At 39.2% G+C, this 6,000-nt stretch overlaps 1 protein-coding gene across 20 annotated transcripts in view; it reads left to right on the top strand.

Annotated features, from left to right (window-relative positions):
- MBNL2 (muscleblind like splicing regulator 2) overlaps nt 1-6,000 on the top strand; it is a 1,807,613-nt gene that overhangs the window by 1,233,586 nt on the left and 568,027 nt on the right. The gene's annotated exons all lie outside the window — the stretch shown is intronic.

The raw sequence follows: 6,000 nt of genomic DNA, 5'->3' as shown, positions 1-6,000 counted from the left end.
TAGTAGTAGTCCTGGGCTTGCTTCTGGTAGGTACAGCAGACACTATTCAGCCATTGAAGTGATTGTAGAGAGTTTCTGAGAACAATTCAACATAGTCTGCTGTCTCGGAGTTTGGATGGGATTTTGACAAACCGTCATTTAATAAAAGTTAATATGTCTTGGAATAGTTCCTAATTGTTGCTGGTTTTAATGGGATTACAAAGTTGAGTTTTGCTTTTGAAGTAGACAGCTTTATAGTTGGACCATAACAGAAAGGATGGGACATCGGGGGTGCAGCCTTCTCCCATATTTGTAAGCACATGGTCCAGTATTTTGGAGCCTCTAGTTGGGTGTATTCACTATTTGGTCAAAGGTGTTTCTATTTACGAAATCCAGGAATCCCTGTGCCTGTAGATATGAGTCTGTGTAAGATTCCCAGTCTATAGAGACGTAGTTAAAGTGTCCAGTGAGTAAGGTATTAGGTTGAATGGTAAGTGTCTCCAGTAGTTCCAGCTATGAATTGTGAACTTCTTGGGACATGGAGGCTGACTTATAGCTGGCTAGGGTATGGTACGGGATTTTGTCTGTGATGACCTGCATTTGGAGGAATTACAGGACATCATTTGGTTTGACCACCCTAGAGGTATGCTTGGTATTGATGTGTATTGAGAAAGCTCCTCCTTTAGCCCTTGTCTATGCAGCTGCTGCTCTAGAAGTGTGGAAAGTACTGAAACTTTGCACCGCTGGTGTATTTTCTCTTACGTTAAACCATGTATTGGTAAGTGCACGGATGTTTATATTCTCTAGTGTGGAGGCTTGGAGGGAGTCTAGTTTTCTTATTTAGGTTCCTGACATTAAGCAGTAACACCTCGAGGTTCAGCTGAATTGATTTTGCTGTTGTGAGTAGGTTTTTCAGTTTGGAATTGTGTAAAAAAGGCACTATGGGGTGGATACAGTTTTAGCCAGTATTTGAAAGCCTAGAAGGGGCAGGTGCAGACCACCCTTGGGAAAGCAACTTAGTCTGTTAACCATGTCCTCCCAAACTGACCAATATTGCATCCCCATGGAGTGATACCAGAAAAACAGACGGTTGTTGAAATCAGTCGTTTTTTGCTCATATTGTGACATCATCCTCAGTGATAGTAATGTGCTGGTCAATGCTAGGCTCATATCAGCCAGATGGAATTATATCACCCCACACAATTCAAGAAGTTTGAGCTGCCTAGTATTAGCAGTTAAACAGCTTCACATTCACCCAGAATTGCACATTATTATCTAATTAAAAAAACAAGTATTTAATAAAAAAAGTGCTGTCATATGTATAAGTTAACCCACATGTACCCCTGCAGCTTTCTTTAACTTGCTTCTTATGCTGCCTCAAACAGCCGCCACCTGATGCAGCCTAAATCCATGGAAAATGGTTACTCACTACTTTATCCAATAATCCAACCAGCTCGCACTGAAGCACCATTTCTGCTCTTCTGAAATGATATAAGTACCTGTAATAAGGGATTATCATGTTATTCTCCTTTGCTGTATATGATTAAATGTTGCGCTGTTTTGAAAAAAGCCCTGCCAAGTAATCCATAGTAGAAATCACATCTCCTGAGCAGGAGCAAAGTTCCAACTTCCAAAAATGGAAAGTCATTTTTAAAGTTGTTCTTCTTCTTTCGGCTTTTCCCGGTTAGGGGTTGCCACAGTGGAACTCTGGTCTGCTAATGATTGGCAGTAGATTTTTACGGTGCCGAAGTGCCAGCCCGATGCCCAACCTTCAACTAAGGCACGCCCATTCAGGCATGTCTTTCGAACACCACTTGCCCGTGGGGAGGACATGCAGACTCCACACAGAAGGTGCTCCAGCCGAGAATCAAACCGGAGAACCTCTTCCTGTGAGGTGACAACGCTACCGCTGCACCACCGCGGCCTACCACAAGGAAACTCAGGTAAGCTTGAAAATAAAATAAGTCTAAGCAAAAGTCCTACACATTTGAAAAGTTTCCAATTTAACCAGTAATGCAGGGTGGGGTGAAGGGGGCATCCACCCTGGGTGGAAAGCGCTTTCCTGCACCTCTTGAGTTGTAAAAGGTGTAGCAATCTGCTTGCTACATTCTGTTTTTGCTCCTCAGCTTTGAACTGTGGGTGGGATTTGGCTAGTTCCTTAATTTTAGGAATGTGGGAGCACCAGCCAGGCTGCAGGCCTTTGTTTTTTTCCCTCAGCTTTGAACTGAGGAGTGGGAAGGGACTGTGGGACCTCTAAAGTAAAATAAAAAAGTTAAATGAAAACTGTAAAATTTGAAAATACTGTACTGTACTGTGATTAGCTGGAAACACTGTATACAATGAGACTGAGAAACGAAAGTCTTAATTACCCAAGCACTTGCTGAATAGGTGTCAGTCTCTACCTTATGGACCAAGTCTCGTGCATTCAGAATGAATTGTCCAAACACTGTAGTTCATTTAATAAGGTTTTATTAAATGTTCACAATATCCGAATACTGTTTTCATTAACAGTACTGATAAACAATTAAAATTGCTGCACATCATTCCGATTATCCTGAACAACGTAAACTGACATAGTCTCTAGATGACCTGTTTTCTGTAATCAGGCTCGAGTGTTTGTCATCTTCTCTGAAGTAACAGGTCAAACGTACTAACCTTAACTGCCCTGCTATCCTGAACACAGCATATTATATTGCTTTTAGTCTCGTAAATTTCCTTTGTTTACTTTTTCTAACCTTGGTCTCAGGCTTTGTCTGTGCTTCATTAAGGAACGTTCTGTAGCTGATCTTTTCCTTGAGAAAAGAACATTCTGTCTGCACAGTTTATGCTTATCTTTCCTTTTTAATAAACTATCTTTTTATGTTTTGCCAGCAAGGTTATATTCCTTTCTGCTTAACTGTCTTTTAAATAAAAGAAACACAATTTATTTTACCTTTTAGCCTGTCTAATGTCTAATAACTGTTTTAAAATGGAAATCCCAAATCTAACAAAAACAATTTAAATAGCTTTTTTTACTTGGAGGGACTGCAGCCCAGCTACATAGTGCAATGAGTATGTTTGGAGGTGTGTTAAGGGGTTACAGTGCACCATTTTTGGTAGTGGTCTGCCTTAGATGTGCCTGTTTTCATAGAATTCCACAAGTTAGTATGGGCATTAATTGTATATACTGTTTTGATTTTACTAATTTATGTTTCTGAGAAAGGCATAAAGCAGGTGTTTGAATCAAGCTTTGTATTAGTCAGTGATGTGTAATAGTAATCTGACTGCAGGAGCAAGCAGATGCCATATTGGTAGACTGGTAAGCTAAGATTTGCAATAACTAGTATGGCTGTGTATGTGTATGTGTGCATGTGTGTCTATGTATTTCTGTGTGTGTGCGCATGCAGTACTTGTTTGTTTTTTGTGTGGTTCTGTATGAGATAAAGAGCAAGTGTACAAGTACATATTGGCACCTCAGATTTATGTACCTTTGTAGACAGGTGATGAATGAGGCAGGTCAGGTGGGCCACTAACTTGTGCACAGATAGCTGATCATGAAGTGTCTTGTATACCGTTGACCACACTTCTTAGCAGTTGTACTGTAAGTGACAGGGAAGAGGTCTGGGGACTCTGCTGTTAAAGATAATGTGAACAGGTAAGCATTTATCCTGACTTAGCAGCAACGGTAAAGTGATCCACACTGGTACTGACAAGAGCATGAGGTAAAGGAACGGAAGGTAACCGAGCAAAACAGAAAAGGCTATGGGGGTCACTAAAGCTAGGCATGTATGAGAAACTTTAATTACCACGAGCTGGTCCATTTTTTCTTTTCTTTTTTATTTACTTACTTTCACAGTATGTGGCTAAAGTGGCTAGTTATACTTCTCAAATACTTTTGCACCTAGCCACATTCCAGAAATGTTGGTAAAAATTGAAAAATACCGGCTCACGGGTAATTAGCACTTTGCATAAGAGCTAACCTTTTCTGAAGACAACCCCCGTATGTTTTTGGAGAATGTCTACCTGACTCATGTTAGTTCATTCGAGTAAACATCTTTACAAATTTGGGAGGCTGAAACTGTTGTATATAAAATGTTGCTGCCTGGTAGAAACAAGGATCTTATTGATCAGATTTTACCAGTAGACACTTTCCTTTCTGTACTTATTTTGTAAAAACTAATAGTGGTTTCACTTGGCAGACATGTTCTGCATAAGGTACAAGCTAGCAGCATGTGATCACCCTTTTTTCGTTAAGATATTTAAAAAAAATTTGCTTATTCAAATGTGTTTTGAATACCCTCCACCATCACCTAAATACTCATCTGCCTTTTTCTTTCCCCTTCTTCCTGTGTTGCAGATTTTAAAATGTACACTGATAGGTGTCAGTTGCAAATTTATGAGATGGCAGTTCACTGAACATTACCATAGTGACACAAATACAAGCATATGGGCTTTGCCATAAAAACATCCTTGTATTTTTCACATTGAGCTTGCTTAACTGCCATTTAATAAATTAGCAGGAGACAGTCATGAACTGATAATATAAGTAAGTGCAGTAGCATTTTGAAATAGCTGTAGTTTATCTTTGTTATGCTGTCTGCCTCCCATTTCTTTTTATTTTATTCATTTATTAATTTATTCATTGTTGATAGCATACACTGCAGACCGTATAGTATCTGTTTCTGTCTGAATTAGGGGATCTGTTGTATGATTTTCTAGTTCATATCTATAGTTTCCATTCCAGACCCATGTAATATTTGACAGAATGTTATTTTAGTCTTGAATGTCAAGGCCAAGCTCAAACCTGGAATTTTTTTTTTCCTTTGCCTTAGATAGGTGGATTTCTGCAGGGAGCATGTACTTCATTGGCAGGGAGTACCTGATGTCTGGTTTTAAGACAGTGGTTTATACTGCATAAAGATGAGGAGGTATTAGACAGCCATGTTGCCTGAGATGCATTCTTTTCATGTCTTTTTGGTGGCTCACAGTAAACTCTTGACTGATATGCATGACAGTAGCATAAGTGATTGGAAACTTTTATAATCTTGTGATTCCCTTGTTGGTTTTGCGCTTTAGTTATGTTTCGTCCATTGAAGATGTGTTTAAATTGAGGAAGCATGTGAACTGTGGAAAATACTGGAAAGCATGCATTTCTTCTGAGCCAGGAAACTGAACCACATGGCAAACTGCTGTGAGATGGCAATACTAACCACTGTACCGTCATGCTGCACTATTAAAAATGTTACATGCTTCATATAAAAAAGGTAGGTTGTTAATGCTGTCTACCCTAATTTTTTTGGTTGAAAGTCGGAACAAAGGAAATGCATGGATTCAATGTAAACCTTATAACTGTTTACATTGCATGAGAGGATTGTTATGTAGAGCCTGGATATTCCTACCGGCGACTGATTGATGTCTCCTTTGTGCTGGCATGTACTCGGGTAAAATTGGCATCAGGAGCATTAATAGCCTACCTCTTCTGTTGTTTGAAGCAAGTGATATTTTTATAGGTACAAAACAGTGGTGCAGTGGTTAGTGCTTCTGATGCAGTTGGGGTACTGATGAAATTAGATTGAAATCTAGCATGAAGTCTTGAATTCTTCCTAGCATAGGTAAGCTGTATCTGTAGCACAAATTAAAATAAAACTCAGAGATGTACAGCAGTTATTCATTTCTCAAAATGAAGCTCAATGCCAGTATAAAGGTAATGACTTCTTATGTGTATGGTATTAGAATGTTTTAGTCATAAAAAAGGCAGGGCAAAAAGGGAGAAAAGACCATTCCATTTTCGTCTGCTTAAAATAACTGTGGCTGTTGCGAAACTGAGAGTGAATGATAACATGAACTTGTGAGTTAAATGAATACTGCAAATAAAGTGGTGGTGTTGTCACTGATAATAACCTGACATCACAAGAGAAGAACACGTTCAGTGATTTGGGCTTATAAGGGTGTTGAGATGCAGTGAATGACATAGCAGAGCTCAGTAGTGGATTAGACTGATGTGAGAGACTTTTGTTTTGCATAGGGTATTTTCCCAAAGCA

This window comes from Protopterus annectens, chromosome 5.part1, assembly GCF_019279795.1.
Source record: "Protopterus annectens isolate FY-2018-M chromosome 5.part1, PAN1.0, whole genome shotgun sequence".
NCBI classification, from domain to species: Eukaryota; Metazoa; Chordata; order Ceratodontiformes; family Protopteridae; genus Protopterus; species Protopterus annectens.
This window is presented reverse-complemented; position numbering and strand designations above follow the sequence as displayed.